General features: G+C 38.4%; 1 protein-coding gene across 1 annotated transcript in view; it reads left to right on the forward strand.

Moving 5' to 3' along the window:
* Positions 1–19,433, forward strand: part of ZNRF2 (zinc and ring finger 2) — a 106,234-nt gene that overhangs the window by 31,745 nt on the left and 55,056 nt on the right. The gene's annotated exons all lie outside the window — the stretch shown is intronic.

The following is a 19,433-nucleotide window of genomic DNA, read 5'->3' on the forward strand; positions in this document are numbered from 1 at the left end:
GGGGTTGACAGGTCCTTGGGAGGTAAAACCCACCAGGTTGGTGGTGGATTGAGAATAAACAGGTGCGGCTCCAGGGAAGCAGTGATTACACTGGGCTGGAGCATCGTAATCGTTCCTCAGCTCTTGCAAACAAAACTTTTTAATCAAGTTCACTGGCAGCTTACAGAGTTTTTATCATGACCAAAATTTTTCAAAGGGGTTTTCATATCTGCCCCCTTTTGAAACAAGTATTTAGACATTTTGAACAATTTTTAGTGACTAAGGAGATTAGCAAACTTTCAGTAAAGGGCTGGAGAGTAAATATTTTAGGATTTGCAGGCCATTCGATTTCTGTCGCCATTTTTGTGGTGTAAAGCCAGCCATAGAAAATAATATAAAACATATAAATGCACGCATGTAGCTGTGTTCCCATAAAATTTTATTAGTGGAACTGAAATTTGAATGACATAGAATTTTCATGTATCACCAAGTATTATTTTTCTACTTATTTTTTCCCCAGCCATGTAAAAAATCATTCTCGACTCAAGGAATATACAAAAGCAGGTGGTCAGGGTGCATTTAGCTCAGGGGCCCAGTCATTTGCCAGAATTACTCCAAATGCAGTTTCTTTGCAAGAAACTTTTAAGATAAGTAGCAAATAGGCTGTGCTGATGTTAATTCCTTTCATTCCGAAGGAGTTATATAAAGTCTTGAGTCTGTAATGTTGTCATTTGATCTTTCCTTTTGTGAGTTTGGGGGCCCCAAGAGACAGGTATGCGTATAAAAACAAGGAACTACCAGCAAACTCTGTATAGCTAGGGAAATATTTAATGCAGAGAGAATTCCCTGAAGAACTGTAACTTTAAGAAGGTAATTAACACGGTAGCAATGGGAAGTGGTTTCCAGAGGTCAGCCCCTATGGGAAAGAAAGTAACTTTTGTTAGACTAGATACAAAGGTGTTAAAGTGGAGTTGGGTTATAGTGTAGAGATCTTGACGTGTACTTGGGAATCGGCATTTCTTTGCTCTTCTTGGAATATCATATACTAGTGATTTCATATCTGTTGAACTTGAAAACCCTTATAGAACCAGCCCCTTAATTCTAAATCAAATTTGATAGGATCAGTCATAGGATTAAATTACGTATATGCATGGCGTTAGAAGATACTGGCAACATTGAGCCTGCTTATTTGAGTGCAAAGTGGGCAGAGTTTTATCTTTGTAAAAGCAATACTGATTACAGTCATGTGCCCTACTGCTTCAGTTAACATTTGATTTTAATTGTGATACTAAACTGTAAATGGGTGTTTCGACTTCATGATTACCTCCTCATTTGTCATGGTGGCCATAAAAAATTAGATTATTGACAATAACAACATATTTTTAGCCAAATATATTTAATATTTTAAAGCTCCAGTTGTCCAAAGAGCATTTCTAAAAATCCAGTCAGATTTTGTTAGGTGCATTTTTCATTTGATTAAATACCTAAAAGCAGTTATTTGGTAAAGAATGTAGTATTTGTGATAAATGGATTTATGTTAAATGCACACACTTGAGAATTGCTATATTAACATTAATTGTTAATAAGAAATCTCTACAACGTGAAAGACATTACTTATAATGGAAAACGATAGAATAGTTCATATTTTAAAAAGTTATATCAGACTATTTAAATTCAGTTTATTAATATTTTAGTCTCACATTTCAAATTATGTTAGTATGTGGGGAAAAGTAGGTTTACTCACTTAAGTGTAAGACACAACTAGGATGACATGAGTATGCTATAAATCTAATTCTTTTTTTTTTTTTAAAGATTTTATTTATTTATTTGACAGAGATAGAGATAGCCAGCGAGAGAGGGAACACAAGCAGGGGAGTGAGAGAGGAAGAAGCAGGCTCACAGCAGAGGAGCCTGATGTGGGGCTCGATCCCAGAACGCCGGGATCACGCCCTGAGCCAAAGGCAGACGCTTAACCGCTGTGCCACCCAGGCGCCCCTATAAATCTAATTCTTAAAACTTAAAAAATATGGATGTTTTGCACACTTGCCCTCATATATTATCTGTGACCCAGTGCTTTTTCTTTCAATATTGCTTTGCATTTCCATTTAAAATACTTTTTCTTATTTTTGGAGAGCATAGAGCACACTGAGCAGGAAGTTGGAACCTTAGAAAACAGGATATATCTTTTTATTCTTTGCTCTGTCTTCCTGTTTTACCACCTGTACTCTAACAGCTCTGTTTTAGCCAGTGCATCAAGGCTCTTGTACTTTCTCTTGCTCTTTAAGCCTTACCCATTGGGTCTTAACTTTTCTTTTGCTTCTTTTTTCTAAGTAGCTATTCTTAGGGAATTCTTTCTTTAAGTCTCTAATTCCATGCAAATGAATGGTATCAGTAAGATTTTAAGATAGTTAATCAGGATGAGTTAGAAAAGATTACCTCTTTAGAAAAAAGTACACACTAAAAATTTCAGCATTTTTTAAAAAGATGTATTTATTTTAGAGAGAGGGTTGCACCCATGCAAGTTGGGGAAGAGGCAGAGGGAGATGGAGAGAGAGAATCCTCAAGCCGACGCCCCACTGAGTGCGAAGCCCAACACTGGGATCCATCCCAGAACCCAGAGATCATGGCCTGATCTGAAACCAAGAGTCAGGTGCCCCTAAAAATTTTAGTGTTTTATTAAAGTAAGTCCTTTTAAAAATATAATGTACATACCATTTTCTGCTCTTTAAAAGCTTTTTCTTTTCTTTTTTTAATTTTTTCTTTTTCTTTCCTTTTTTTTTTTTTTTTTTTTTTTTTTGGTCAATGAAGGACAATGTATACTGTGATTATTACCAGGAGAGTATGTGCCTCATTACGTTGGCTTCTCTCTCATTTTCCTGAGGCTATGAATGAAATATGAAACCATTTAAATGTTTTACCTGAAACAGTAGCAGAAAGGCACCAGCTATTGTCCACCAAATAACTAGTCTAGATTTATGTTAAAGAATAACGAATCTTGGGGGGTGCCTGAGTGGCTCAGTTGGTTGAGTGACTCTCAGTTTCGGCTCAGGTTGTGATCTCATGGTCTTGGGATCGAGCCCCTCGTGGGCTCTGCGTTCAGTGGAGAGTCTGCCTGGGATTCTCTCTCCTTCTGCCCCTCCCCCCTGCTCTCTAGCTCATGCTCTCTCTCTAAAAATAAATGAATCTTTAAAAAAATAACAAATCTTGGAATTTGTTTTCTCAACTTTGTGGTCTCCACCCCATTTTCTACTTTTTATTTATTTATTTTTAAAGATTTTATTTATTTGTTTGACAGAGAGAGAGAGACAGCCAGTGAGGGAACACAAGCAGGGGGAGTGGGAGAGGAAGAAGCAAGGCTCTCAGTGGAGCAGGGAGCCCAATGCAGGGCTCCATCCCAGGACCCTGGGATCATGATCTTAGCCTAAGGCAGATGCTTAACGACTGAGCCACCCAGACGCCCCCATTTTCTACTTTCTAGAGAATTAAGTTTTACATATTTTTTTGTCTTTAATTCTGATAGCTGACAGCATAATAAAATCTCCATGGTGTTTGTGTGTGTTTGTGTGTGTTCGTGCGTATGTGCGTGTGTGTTACAGGTACATATGGGAGAAGGAGAGGGGGAGAGGAGGAGGAACATAGTGAGCCTTGCTTCAAAAATACCATTTAGCTACCTGTTCAGAACTGCCGTTGTTAGTTTGAGCAGTAAGAATTGTGGAAAGAGAAGAAAACTCTACACTTGATCCCCAAATTGGGCCAAGAGGAAGGATATATTAGAAGGAGGATATAGTTGTTCATTCCTTAATAAAGTATTCAGTATCTGCTCTGCTTTGGCATGGTGCTTCATGTGAAGTAAATGGATATCCTGATGTGTGAACCATGAAGATATGTTTAATTTTTTTGAAGATCTGTTTTAAAGTCATTCCCTATGTTTTCAAGTTCAGTGGAATATTTTGGGTATTTCATACTTTAATTTGAAAGTTCTAAAGTCATGTGATAAAGTCATTAAGACTGTAACTAGTCTCTAGTTCTCGAATACATTTTAAATCTAATGAAGTCTGGTTACTGCGCAATAAGAGCAGTAATTTTGTTTTCATTTACATTTTAAAGAGACTTAAGATCTCCGGTAAAATTCAACTGAACTTTGGTAAATAGTTTCTGGAATAGCTAGCACATGGTGAGACAACAAGAATAAATATGATAGCAATATGTAGATGTTACAGAACCTGGAAGGAAACTGATGATAAACAATTGAAAGCCATGTGGGCTGTACCCACGTTGATACTGTTTCTAGAGCACATTGCCAAACTTTGGTCATATTTTGCAAGTCAGGGGACTTGGAAACATGTATATTTAGAAGCAGACTATTTTAGGACATTAAGGTTATTGAGAATTTTAGCTGTGGCCTATGTAGATTTGTCATAATCTTTTGCTGTAAGCCAACATGTGTAAACAGTTATTACCTGTAGTGGTTCGAGTTCATCGTAATAATTATTCTGAAATCTGTAGTTTAGATATTTCTCTTTTCATTTGACTTACGCGTTTATTTAGGGCCATGGCAAAACATACAGCTCATATGTTACATATGACCCCAAAGGCTAGTGGGCATTGTACAGCTGACTGTGTCTTGGATAAAAAGCTGTGTCTCAGGGGCGCCTGGGTGGCACAGCGGTTGAGCGTCTGCCTTCGGCTCAGGGCGTGATCCCGGCGTTCTGGGATCGAGCCCCACGTCAGGCTCCTCCGCTGTGAGCCTGCTTCTTCCTCTCCCACTCCCCCTGCTTGTGTTCCCCCTCTCGCTGGCTGTCTCTGTCAAATAAATAAATAAAATCTTTAAAAAAAAAAAAAAAAAGCTGTGTCTCAGAGGTGCGTATCTACATCTAGTGTGTGAATTCCTAGAGCAAGTACCATTACTCCATCCTCCGCCTCCCATCCCCCCCTCCAACTGCGAGAGTTCAAGAGCAGAGGCTGTTGTCCTATATATGAAAATAAGCAAATAGACTCTGACTACTGTTGAAGTTCCGGCTCTGTTCCAAAAGTGCCTTGCCTCCTGCTGTGGTCTGAATGTTTGTGTTCCTCCCAAATTCATATGTTGAAAACGTGATGCCCTGGGGGATGGTATTAGGCAATGTGGCCTTTGGGAGGCAGTTAGGTCATGAGGGCAGGACCCTCAAGGGTGGGATTGGTGCCCTTACACAAGAGGCTCCAGAGAGCTCCCCAGCCCCTTTCGCCCTGTGACGTTACAGTGAGAATTCCGTGACCAGGAAGACCTCACCCGGTGGTTGTGGCAGCCTCATCTCCAGAACTCTGAGAAATAGATTTCTGTTGTTTATAAGCTACCTAGTCTCTGGTATTTGGTTATACAAGTAGACTGAGACACATATGTAGTCAAGTCTCTAAAATTGCCCCCAAGAATGTAGAGACTAAATTACCCATGACAGTGAGGCCTCCTGCTCCTTTCCTGATAGTGATGAAAGCTACTTACCTCCCTTCGTCTGTGTTTTGGTCATTCGCACGCAGCTTTACTACCTTCCAATCCCAGTGGGGATGTGTGGCCATTTTGAGGTTCATTGATGACAGAAGCTATTCAATATATGGAGTTTTGTAAGACTCAATTTGTACTAGTTAAACCACTGATCCCTAGGTCCTTACACTATTTTTGGCATACTCTCTCATATTATAAATTATAAAGATACCTTGTTTATATTGCCACATGGAATTTATTCAGTTTTCTGTGGGAGTTGACTTACCCTGTATTACCAGAGTTTAAGTTTACTTTTCTACCATTCTGAATAGCCGTTTGCCTCTTCTGTTCCCCTTTTCTAGCTGTTTAATATGAGCAATCATATCATATCCTGTTTAGCATTCTTATGTAAGATGGGTTAACTTCTTAATTCAAACAGATTTAAACAAAATATTTGTTTTCACAGGAAAATACCCATGTTGCTGAAGATCTTTTGTTTTCTAATAAAGCTGTGAGTTACAGTATCAGTTATTTTCTGTGTATAATATAGGGTTCACATAAATTATAGTGACAGAGAAGTGTTCTGTCAGTTGTGGCCCACCATTAAGATCTTTTATAGTTTACTGATCAGATATGTGGGATATATGTATTTAAAATAATCTATACAATAAAAAGCCAAAATATAGAATGAGAAATAAAGCTAATGGGGAATTTTGGGGAGTGGAGTTGGGGAGATGAATAAAAAGTTGATGGAAAGTTGGTTGATATGCTATAAAACAATAAGGAATAATAAAATAATGGAAAAGAGTAAAATAATGAGTAGGAAACAAAAGCCAAAAGGTGGGCATCTTTGCAGTGGTTTTTTTGTTTTTTGTTTTTTTAAGATGATGACTGTGTCAAAGACATGAACATTTATGCATGCTGTGCTTGCAGTTTAAGACTTAGCAATGGCTGCAAAAATTGTTCCACTTCGGTGGAGGAAAATTATTGAGTCTCCAAAGCCTTATCTCCCTGGGTTTCTGAATAGTTTTCCCAGATATGTGAAGTACATTTGTTAAGATGTCCAGGATTGGTCCCAGTATGGATTTTGATTTGCTTGTGGTTCCTAGTGTATGTTCTTAATCCTAGCCATTTATTTTGTAGAATTTGGCCACTGTTCACAAGGAATATCACTGCTCTTTGAAAACAAACAAGGTCAGAGTAGATCCCCTATAATGGTTTCATGGTTATAACATTTTTATGTGCAAGCGATTATAAATTGTTGGTTTAATTGGTTATAAATGCTTATGAGCGAGGTCTGGTAGACGAGTGGCCTGCAGAGTATAATGAAAAGAGAACTAGTTCTGGCCATACTGCTGATTTGTTTTATGGTGTTCAGCAAACAGTTTCACTGCGCTGGGTTTTCTTATCTGTAAAAGATGAGAGTAGATGTTCCCTTAGGGTCCTAAATGGTGTGGGAATAATTCCCGTGAACATGGAGTAGTAGCCCTTTTTAAACAACACTGAGGGTGTTGTTTCGTGAACCTAGCGTAAAACGTATAAAAATGTCCAATCCCATGAGAATATCTTACCAAAAGAGGGAAAAGAAATTACCCCCCCCCCCCCGTTTTAAACTACAAAGAAACCTTTAGGGTGTATTTAAAGAACTCTTGTAGTACATTTTATGAATCATTTCAGTGTGCTGGTATTTAACATAAAAAAATTACACTTCTAGGGCACCTGGGTGGCTCAGTCTGCTAATCGTCTGTCTGCCTTCTGCTCAGGTCGTGATCCCAGGGTCCTGGGATTGAATTGAGCCTTGTGTCTGGCTTCCTGCTCAGTGGGGAGTCTGCTTCTCCCTCTCCCTCTGTTCCCACCATCCCCCGCTTGTGTTCTCTCTCAATGGAATAAAATCTTTAAGAAAAAAAAAAGTATATGAAGAAAGAATAAAGTGATAGAATTGCCACAAATGGATGATAGAAAATAATTGCTTTCCCTGATAGACTTAAAGTATGATCTTGATATAAACTAAGCTCTTCAGGAATGTTTATTATGCAAATTGATGTATACTGATGTTCGTTCTGTAGGTTCATCAAGGATTGTTTTTGATTTATAGAGTTTGATATTTAAATATTTAATCTGGTAAATACGCTTGTTGAGCAAGGCTAAAACTTACTCTGTATTGTGTTGTGGGAACATTTGCTCTCCTGTTGTTTTTATTTTGTTAGAGGTGTTTTTGCCCTTTATTAAGTGGCTGTGATTATTGAACAATGTAGGCTTTACTTAAGTGTTTCCTTTTGGCCTCTTGAACATCTTTTTTCATGTAGCAGAAATTGTACTTATTAGACAAACATGATAGTTAGGAAATAGGCAGCCTGCAACTCATCTTGCTGGTGGTTATTTAAGTTACCTGGCTCAGGTTTTCTGAGGAAATTTTTCGTAACGGATAATCCTGTACTTGCCAAACTCTGAGCAGGTCCTACGGGCAAATGAAATAACTTTCTCCTCAGTTTGCACTCCAGACCTTTTGTTGTGTGGCATATATCATATATGTGCTGTAAAACTTTGCTTATGGAAGTTGATTTATTTACCTTTCTTTTTATTGGCATGTTTTTAACCTGTTTTTATTGGCATGTTGAGAACAATTTTACCTTTAAACTGAATTTTTTAAAAAAATGCTGTTCATTCCTGCAAGTGATGGTTAGGACTCTATTAACTGCAGTTAGACTTCCCTAATCTGCTTTTAATTGCGCAACTCTTGCCTCTGTAGACCTAAGACCAACTACACAGTTCATTCATGCACGCATTTAGGTGTTTATTGAGTCAGCTGGATTCTGCGGTAGGGCGGTTGACTAGAATACTTAGAACAATATACAGTTTCTGCCCCACAGATGTTAATCCAGTTTGGGAGATAAAATCTACGTGGAAGAAATGTTGTAGATGAAATATATCCAATGACTGTTACCAATAAACGGAATGTGGTAGAACGGAGAAGGACATTATGGTTTTGAGTTCTCTTAAAAGGTTTCATTGCAATGGTGCGACTTGATCTGGGCTTAAACGGATAAGGGCAGATTGTTAATAAAATAAGAAAAAAGCAAGGCATATTGACTTAAGAGCGAGGGCATAAAGGTATGAATGGGTATATTCTGTTGGAGGAAAGATTAAATTGGCAAACCAGATTTGTGTGTGTGTGTGTGTGTGTGTGTGTGTGTGTGTGCGCGTGCGCATGTGCAGTAATGTAAAAGATGATCAAGAGACCAGAGTAGTGGTAAAAACCTTGATAGCTTAGGAATTGGAGGAGCAGAGTTCTGTCACTTTTGATTTTTTTTGCACTTAGTTTGCCGTTCTCCATAAGTGATCAGTTTCAATTTCAACCAAGAGAGTCTGTGGACTCTTTTTGCTGTAATATCTTTAATTCCATTATTGAAGATAGGAAGTGGCAGCCACTGTTCTGTATTACCTGGGAAGTTCGGTGTAGCAGATGGAGGACACCTGCCGTAAATGTCTCCTGAACACATTTCTCTGTTACTGTTTCGGTCCACTGTCCTATTCAGTACATGTATACCTAAGTTTTAAGCTTATTGGTCATTTCCTTCTAAATTATATTAGTCTATTAAATTACCTAATTGAGATCAGATGAAATAGAGCTTTGTTTAAGGGAAAGTGTAGAGGAATAGTTTTAATTTTGGAAAAACTTGGAGTACCAGCTTTGAGTAGAGAACTTTGGTAATCAGTGGGGATAATAGTGGGTTGATAGCATCTGCGGCAGGGCCTTAAGTGCCATCCCCGGGGTTACATAGTTTGTATGTGGTAGAACTGGGTTTGCACCCATGTCTTTTGGACTTCAAAGTCTGTATTTTCACTGGACTATTTAAGCTAATAAGGAAGATAGACACAAGTAATTATGGTGCCATGTGCTACATTGTAGCATTGGAAGTGTCATCAAGGCATAGAAGAAATACAGAATGATTAAACTGGCTTTGAGATGGAGCATTTAGAGAAAGATTCCTGGAGAAGGATGATACTTGAATAGGGCTTTGATAACAATCTAAGAGTTGTGTAGGGTGAGAGATAGGGAATAATAACATTCATGTTTCAGTACCTCTGTACTTTGCTTTAAAAGACCAGGGTTATCTGGCTCATCTCTACTATCCTTTCTCTTCCCTCAGTCTCCCTTGTCCTTTTTTTTTTTTTTTTAAGATTTTATTTATTTATTAGAGTGTGTACACATGCGAGCATGAGTGGTGGGTAGGGGCAGAGGGAGAGGCAGACTCCCTGCTGAGCAGGGAGCCTGATGCTGGGCTTGATCCCAGGGCCCTGAGATCATGACCTGAGCCAAGGGCAGGTGCTCAATGGACTGAGCCACCTAGGTGCCTCCCCTTGTCCTTTTTATACACAAACATGATCATGACATTCTCATCCCAGTTTTGGGTGGTTCTATCATTTTCACATTGTTGACATTTCTAATATTTATATACCATACCATAGCAATAATTCCTACAGTTGTTTTCACTTCCTCAACTAAATTAAATAATATTGTGTGTAGTGTGCATACTACGTGTGTGTGTGTGTGTGTGTGTGTGTGTGTGTGTGTGTGTGTGTGTGTATAGAACACCATAGCTTGTCCATTTCTGAATTCTTTATTAATCTCTTGGTTGGGTCTTCAGTCTGAATATTTGAGGATATACATTTCTTGAGTCCTAACTCTTTCTCCCTTAGTGTTCTGAAGACACCCTGCCCCCCCAGGCATGCAGAAAAATGTGTCCAGGGGCGCCTGGGTGGCGCAGTCCTTAAGCGTTAAGCGTCTGCCTTCGGCTCAGGGCGTGATCCCAGCGTTCTGGGATCGAGCCCCACATCAGGCTCCTCCGCTGTGAGCCTGCTTCTTCCTCTCCCACTCCCCCTGCTTGTGTTCCCTCTCTCGCTGTCTGTCTCTATCCTGTCGAATAAATAAATAAAATCTTTGAAAAAAAAAAAGTGTCCAAAGTAATATCTGTGTATTCTGTGGATAATTCTGAGACCAGTAATATTTCTGCCACCCTTGCCCCTCAATTATTGTAGACATCTTATATTTTTATATTTTCTGTTTAGTCACTAGGATATCCCCCCCCATCTTTGATAATTTCTGGGTTTTTTATTCCATTCTTTTGTTTGGGAAAAGCAATTAGCCTTTGTTTTCCATGAATTTGTCTTTTTTTCTGATCACTGTCATTTCTGTTTTGTTTTCCGTAACTCTCTGCTTTCTATGTCAGTGATGTTGTCACTAGCCATTTCTGTTTCTCTCCAGTTCTTCTGTGGTTTTATTTCCGTTACAGGTTTATTGTCATATTTATTTGCTGAACTATAACATCTGTTTCCGGAGTTCTGTAAATTGTCTCAGTCATCTGCCTTTTTAGTGTTTTTGTCTTCCTTATATGGTGGATTCATACAGTGCATAGCTCCCATATTGAATCCTTTTTTATTATTACTCATCAAAGAATGGAGTCACTTCTAGTTGGAACTGTTGTCAAGGGAAGAACAGTGTGGGGAAAGGACAGAGAAAGTGAACGAGAGGAGGCAGCAGCTTCAGTTGGGATATGTTCTCACAGAATACTTTTTCACTAGGCTGATGTGTTCTGTGCTCTGAAGACACTTCTTCCTTTAAAATAGTTTTTTTTTTTACTTAAATTAAAATTTAAGTAAAATTAAATCAAGGTAATATGTATATATTTTGAAAGAAGTACTTCTAGTCTTATAATAAGTCATAATTCTCTTGCCTCAACTTTCCCCAACTCCCAGTCTTTATTTTCTTGAGACATTTTCAATACTTGTAGCTGTCACTTATTACATTTACTTCTATATTTATAAGTAATATGCTATATTCTTTTTAATTTTTTAGATGTTAACTATTAACTGCTTATTATGAAAGATGAGGATTTATATATATCACATATCTTCATTTTTATCCTTCTACCTTTTGAACATCTTTATAAATGATGATCTTCTTGATACTCATTATTTATGACCATGGATTGATTACATTTACTGTTGTGTATTTATCTCATAGTTAAAAATTGCCTTCAATTGTTTGCTTACTCGATTTTCTTTCTTTTTTTTTTTGATTTTCTTAGTTCCTATCCATTCTTCCCAAACTTGAAAAAGAATTATAAAACTGTCTGAACACAATACTGTTTTCCACCCGATAAAACACATCAAGAAACCTTATCTGTTCACTACCTACCACTTACCACCCTGTTCCTCTCCTCCTTGGATCCTCTACGCCACTCTTCCAATCTGGACCAATTATCTTCTAGACTAGTTACACATTATCCAAGGATTTCCCTTCACCTCTCTCCTAAGAGAGAGCTTATTTCCTTAACTTGGTGTCTTTCTCTTTGTTGTTGTTGTTGTTGTTTTTTCTATTTGCTCCTTTCTTTCAGTGGACCGTGTGTTCTAGAAATTTCTGGAGGCTGCATAGGAAGGACAGTTTTTGATACTTTGCCTATGCTTTGATAAAATGTGTGTGACTATATAATAGTTTGGGTATGTAGCCTAAGTGAAATAATTTTCAGAATTTTAACATCATTGCTTCATCTGTCTCCTTTCAGGTGTTGCTATTGAGAAGACTAATGCCATTCTGATTCTGAAAAACAGTTAACTAGACTCTCCAAAAATACTAATATCATGAAAGGCAAAAAAAAAAAAATTAAAAGTTTGGCAAACCATTATAGATACTAATCATCTTTTTTTTTTTGAAAGCTTTTAGACTTTATTCTTATCCCTAATGCTCTGTTATTTCACAGTACCGTACCTTGGATGGCTGTTTATTTCCATTTGTTATATGGGTACATTCTTTTAGTCTGCGTAGTCATGCACTTCAGTTTGGGAAATTATGTGTTTGGTAGTTTCTTCCTTTTTTCTCAAGTCTGTTTCTAGCTAGTTGTATATTAGACCACCTGAATCAATCTTCTGATTTTATTATTTATTCTCCTGTTTGACTTTTGGTTTTACTTCCTGAGAGATTAAAAAAGATGTGTAGAGTGATGGTTAAGAACTTAAGCTCTGAAGCCAGAAGCCCAGTTTGATTTCTGGCCTTCCCGGTTTCTAGCCGTGGGAAGTTACTTACTCTTTCTGTTTTTCGTGTGTAAAATCGGGTTTGTATTAGTACCTCATTCAAGGATGTGGGAATAAATGAATTAATTCACCCAAAGTGCTTAGATAATTTCATGCTACATTGTAAATGCTCATTGTTATTATCATTTGGCATCATTATTACCTCAAGTTAATATTCCAGCTGTCTGTTTGAATTCTTAGTTAAGAATTATTCTTGATTTCATCAGAAGTTTATTTCAGGAGCCTTTGTTTGCTTCTCTGTTCTTATACTTTCTTGTGGATGCAATATCATCTTGAATTATTGGGACGTTGAGGAAATTTAGGAAAAACCTCCCAACATATAAGGTGGACCCCAAAACTAGGTAGAAACAAAATCAAATAAATACACAGAAACAAAAATAAATTGAAACCTTAGATTTTGGGGGTTCAGCAATGCTAAGGTTTTGTCTCCTGTGTTGGTAGTTTTGTCATACTTCTGCTTTTCTGTGAATTTGTTTTGGTGTACGTCTTGTATGTTGGAGGCTTTTTATAAATTTCCTCATAATGAGGTTCTAGTTATATTTCGTGAAAGTATACATAAGTATTGTGACCTCAGGGAGTCACGTCAGGAAGCTTGTCCTTTTGTCGGTTATACTAAGTTTGAACATATAAGGGGAGGTCAGGTAGCTTCTCCATTTTAAGAGTACCTTTTTATCTGTGTTAATTAAGTGATCTTTGGTTGATATTTTCACAATGTAATTATTTATATATACTTTTGCATTCTTTTTACATGTAAGATACTATGATCTATTATGTCATTATCCATTTTGATTCTCAGGTTGTCCTGATCTGATCAGGAGAAGCCCTTCCAAGCTGGCTTCTTTGCCTTTTTATGTGTTCCTGTCAGTTTTTGAGCACTTCCTTAGTCTGGCATGACAAGACATTCTAGGTTCATCTTGTATTTTCCCTGCACCAGACCTAGAACTCAGATTTTCCTCCAAGGAGCTCTTGTTTCTCTTCATGGAGGAATGATACTAAGAAACCCAAAATCTGGGGTCTGAGTCTGCCTTTTGCTACAGAGGTGTCCTTGCTTCTAGGTCCTTTTAGTGGTCTGAACTGTGTGTGTGTGTGTGTGGGTGTGTGTGTGTGTGCATGTGTGTGTGTGTACTTATGTGTGTACCTGCACAGGCATGTGTATTTTCTTTGTATCTGATATATAGTTATATTCGTTTGTTTCTATTTATATTTAATTTTAGTAGGGATTTCCCCCAATTTTCGTTTATTTTTGGATATGTATTCAGTAACATTATTCAAAGTAAAAAACTATTAAAAGGTACACTTGAATACCTTCCCCCCCCTTTTTTTTTTTTACCACATTTTAACTACCTACAGGCAACATGTATATAAACCTTAGTTTGAAGTTTGTATCATTCCTTGTTTTTCTATTTGCAGATACATACATGTACATGTATTAGTTACTCTTATTTGTTGCACAGTAGTTTGCATAACATTGCATGCTTTTTTCACTTAAGATAGCCTTGATGTCTCTTCATCAGTTCATAGTTCCTTCATCAGTTCCTCATTTCCTTTTTATAACTGCATAGTATTCCATTGTGTAGATGCCTAATGGTTTCTTCTCTATGTCTTATATGTTTATTGTGCAATTCCAACAAAGAGTGCCATCATAACTTACTGTGTATGTGTGTGTTTTAATTAAGACATAAATTTATTATCTCTTGAGGTTCTACAAGTAGAATGGAATTAGTTGTTGGAGCTCTCACTTGGTGAGTCTCTCAAGCAGTTACAGATGGAAGTTGGGGCTGGGGTCATCTGAAAGTTCAGAGTAACTCAACATCGAAGGTAGCTCACCCAGCGTACCTGGCAGTTGATGGCTGGTTGTCAGCTCAGGGCTCACCTCAGGCTGTAGCTGACATTCCAGCTGAAATGCCTATCTGTGACCTCTCTATGTGGCCAGAACTTTCTAGAGCATGTCAGCTGGGTTCTGAAAGAGAGTATCCCAAAAGCGAGCATTCCAAGGGATCAAGTGGGAGCTGCAAGGCTTCTTAAGATTTATCTCAGAAATCCCAGAACATCACTTTTGCATCCTTGATCAGCCAAAGCATTTAGGCTGGCCCAGATTTAAGGGGAGTAGAATTAGTCATCTTCTCTTAATGTGCGGAACAGGGTGCATGAAATGGAAAGCAGCTGTATTTGGAGACTGTATACGTATCATAGTCTGCCTACTAGCAATCACAATTCACATCCCTTCCATATGTAAGATGTATGCACTTTCTTTCCAGCACTCACGCAGTCTCATCCCATTAAGGCATCAATCTGAAGTACGGTTCCTCGAAAACAGTTCCCCTTGACCTGAAGACTTTTATTGAGATCTTTATTTCTCCTATGGCTTTGAGTTATTGTCTAGTGTTTTTTTATTTCCTCCATTTCTTCTAGGATGGGTCTAGTAGTGATGAACTTCCTCAGCTTTTGTTTATCTGGGAATTTTACTTTTGAAGGAGTTTTGCTGAATATAGGATTCTTAATTGACAGGTTTTGTTTTCCTTTGAGAACTTTAAATACATCAGCCCACTGCCTTCTGGACTCCAAAGTTTCTCGTGAGAAATCTGCTTATAATGTTAGGATCCCTTAATGTGATGATCACCTTTGTTTTGCTGTGTGCAAAATTCCTTCTTTGTCTTTTGAAAGTTTGATTATAAGTATCCTGGTGTGGGTGCCCTTGAGTTTATTTTACATGGAGATTCTTGAGCTTCTTAGATGTTTATATTCATGACTTTCATCAAATTTGGGAAGTTTTCAGCCATTATTTCTTTAGACATTCTCTCCCCCTTCGTCTTTCCTTCTGGGACTCCCGCAATGCATAGGTTGCTGTGCTTGTTGGTGTCCCATGGGTCCCTTAAGCTCTGGTCACTTTTCTTCAATCTTTTCTTCTTTCTGTTCCTCAGACGTGATAATTTCCATTGTCCTGACTTCAAGTTCATGGATTATTTGTTCCTGTTCAAATCTGCCTTTGAATTGCTCTAGTGATTTTTCATTTCAGTTATTATACTTTTCAGGTCCAGAATTTCTTTATGGTTTCTATTTAGGTTTTCTATTTATTGACATTTCCATTTTGTTCGTATTTTGATCATATATTCTTGACCTTCTCTACATCTTCCTTTAGTTTTTTGAGCATCTTAAAGATAGGCATTTAAAAATCTTTGGCTGGTATATCTGCCATCAGAGCTTTTTCAGGGACAATTTCTGGTTTTTGTTTTTGTTTTCTCCCTTTAAAAGGTGTAGTTTTCTGGTTTTTTGTATGCTTAGGGTTTTTTGTTTTGTTTTTTGCTGAAAACTGGTTATTTGAATCTAATAATGTGGTAACTCTGGAAATCAGATTTTCTCCCTTCCCCAGTGTCTATTTTTTACTATTGTTTTCTGGGGGGTATTGTAGGCTGTCTCTGACAGGGATCATCAGCCTGAGGTAAAAACTTAGGTCTTCTCTGAGACTTGCCTTGGGCGTACACAGTTTTTCTAATTTCCCCTGTATGTATAGTTGTTTTTTAATCTCCTATTCTTTAATGTTGGGCTCCCAAAAGGGGGAAAAGTGAGAAATAAAGGGAGGGAAAGGGTGTAGGCCCTTTAAATCCCCTTAAAGTGTCTTCAGCTATAGTGGGAGGAGCTTAACAGTAGGGAAGGTCCGCCAGCAATGACTGCCCTTCTCTGTGTCTGTACCTCTTGGATCAGAAGCAGCAATCAGAGTGCAAGGTCCCAGTATTTGGGAGGACAGAGTGCTCTGTGCCCACCCTGGTTCCTGCAGGTGTGTGTTATAAGCTGCTCCAAGAACAAGTGCACTGCTGCCTGCTGTGTAGCAGGGGGTGTGGTGGGGTGTGGTGGGAAGGGTGGCTGTTACTGTGCTAAGAGTGGAAATTAACCACAGTGTACTGTCCAGGTCTTCCCCCTTGGAAGTTGTAAGCCTTCAATAAACTCCAGAGTTCCAAAGTAGTTCCCTCAGACAGACTCCACCAGTGCAATTATTTAGGTGGGGAGGAGGCCAATTCTCCTCCCGTGTCTTCAGAATCTTCTATCCGTGCGTGTGTTTTTTGTGTTTTGGGGACATACCTTCAGGGTGAGAAGCTAGAAATGGGGTTCCTGGACCAGAAGATAAATATATATGTAATTGAGTTAGATACTGCCAAATTGCCCTCCGTAAAGCTTGTAAAATTTTACATCCCTACTAGCGATGTATGAAAGTACCTGTTTCCTCATAGCCTCACCAGCAGTATGTTGTCAAGCTTTTGAGTTTTTGCCAATCTGGGGTAAATAGTGATATTTTAATGTAGAGATAAAGCCGAAGGAGAGAAAACAGTATGTACAAAGAACTAACCTGGATTTCTAGTTAAAGTGAATTAGACACGTGTTTCTCTTTCCTCCTAAAACCCACTAAAATGGGAATAAAAAAAAAAAAACTTAAGAGGAAGGTGCTTCTATTCTGATACTGTGCAGTTTTTCATTTGTTTAAAGGTCAGTTGAATATCCTTTTGGTGGAATAGTGGTTTAAAACTTTTTTCCATTTTTCTAACTGGTATTTGATTTTCCACAATTTTTAAGCATTCTTTATGTATTAAGGATATTATCCTTTCGTGGTACATGTTGTAAATATTTTTGTCTTTTGAATTTGCTGCTGCTGTGTTGTGTTTTAACCTTGCAAACTTTTTTTCTTTTATTGCATTATGTTTATGAGTGAAGCCCTGAAAAGCCGATTGGAAGCTTTATGTTTAAGACTGGGGCATATCCACGAGCAAGGGTCTTGATGTTTCATTCTTAGGGACCTTCTGATTTAAGAGAAGGATCTACAATTTCTTGGTAAAGATAGAGTAAGGGAAATTGGGGGGAGGGGGAGGGGAGCCCTTTCCTTGCCTAGATCTTTTATTCCTGTGTTTTCTTCACTTCCCATTGCTGTGCCTGGGGTCCTCAAGTCACTCTCTTTTGGGTCTTTTTTTTTTTTTTTAAAGATTTTATTTATTTGTTCGACAGAGATAGAGACAGCCAGCGAGAGAGGGAACACAAGCAGGGGGAGTGGGAGAGGAAGAAGCAGGCTCATAGCGGAGGAGCCTGATGTGGGGCTCGATCCCATAACGCCGGGATCACGCCCTGAGCCGAAGGCAGACGCTTAACCGCTGTGCCACCCAGGTGCCCCTATTTTGGGTCTTTTATTCTATAGTTAGCCTCTATTCTCCTGCTGTAGTTGGGGAACTGTAGTTTCTTGTAGTTGCTATATGTCATGGATTGAGGATATAGGGATTTTTTTTTTTCCCATTCTTTGAATCAATCTAGATTTTAACCTCATGCCTCACCGTTGTCTTGGGAAATCATTTGGAGTTATCGATTTTGGAGTCCTTTGTGAATTAGGAAGTGAGAATTGACTGACTTGCACAGGAACTTGGGATGTCTGTTTTCTCAGTCCTGGTAGTCTCTTCATCTGTTTTCTCATCTGCTGTCTCCTTTCAGGTTCTTCTTTATCTTATTTTTGTTTTATTCTTATTTCAGTGGATTTTAGATGGGTGGAGAAAGAAACATTAATTTATCGTACTTAGCTAGAAATGCAGGTGGTTCTTTGCACACAGAGTTTTCTCTCCTTTGGCTCTACTTTGTGAGCAGTTTGACGGTTTTCAAGAAGGAGAAGTAAACATACCTTTATTCCTTTCTTTTAAAATGCATTTACTACAATGTTAAAAACTGTGTTCAAAATCATGTATTTCATTTAGGAATTTGAATGCCTGGATTAAGTACCCATGCCAGAACCTTTTCCTAATTTGTGTAAAGTTCTGCATGAAGTATGATTCTAGTCTGACACATTTGGTCACAGTGAGTTTCAAGTCACGATGAATGGAGCAGAGCGCCTCGAAGAACACACGTGCTAGAAGTATAGAGCTCTCAGACTCTGAGGCAGCATTAGGGACTGGTTTCCTTCACTACGTCTTACTAGCTTTTGTCTCTCACGGCACTTCCGTTCCTCTCTGTACATCTGCTCTGAGATCTCCATGCAAACCATTTTCCTCTGCTGGCCAGAGTTTCTGTTCAGCTGATATGCGCCGCTGCTCTCTCTCTTACCTACATGTGCCCTTTCTGCCTCAGCTCTTTACGGCTGACAAGTATACTCTCTTGCTGTTTCTTGTCATATTTCCAGGAAAAACAGATGGGCTCAGACCATCGTTTTGTGCCACTTCTGGTTTGTTGTTCCTAGCCAAACTGTAAATTGGCTATCTTGAATCAGGTGTCCAGTACTGCTCAGTCTGCTTAGGGATGTCAGAGAGGGAGCAGTAGGGCAGCAGGGCAACAGTAAGGAACCATAGATGGGACAGTTCCCCTGGGAAATGAGAGGGAGTAGGGTAGAGCTGAATACATAGCATATTCTGACCTTCAGTGTACCAGTTAAATAGACTACTTTAGGCAAATACTTGGTGCGGATTGACTGTTGTAGGAAACTAGCTAATATTTAAGTGGCAGAGTTGACTGGGAAATCTGTCCTATTTGATGCTATTTTGGGTTTGCATTGTGACTTTGGTAGTGTAGTGTGAGAGAAAGATCACTATACCTAGAGTCTTAGATTCTAGACTTGATTTTGCCAATTTTGACTTTTCTGCATCAGGATAATTTTTAAAAGGTCAGTGGAGTAGAATAGTTTCTAAGGTACTGTCTAAGGTACTGTAAAACCTTGTGACTCAGAATAAGCTCGGAAAGGTAATTTCCTCAAAATCAGAATCAGGGTAATGTAAAAAATTAGAAACAAGAATGATTGGACCCCATATGTTAGAAAAAGATATGGGAGTTTTGTAGTGAGCCTGTCTTCTCATTTGTATTTGTTTCATTTGAAATGGGATGGTCTTTGTAAATTGCTTGAAGTTAGTTATTATAGTTACAAACTCTTCCCAGCCTAACTTGCAAT

Source organism: Ursus arctos, unplaced genomic scaffold, assembly GCF_023065955.2.
Source record: "Ursus arctos isolate Adak ecotype North America unplaced genomic scaffold, UrsArc2.0 scaffold_3, whole genome shotgun sequence".
In the NCBI taxonomy this organism is placed as follows: Eukaryota; Metazoa; Chordata; class Mammalia; order Carnivora; family Ursidae; genus Ursus; species Ursus arctos.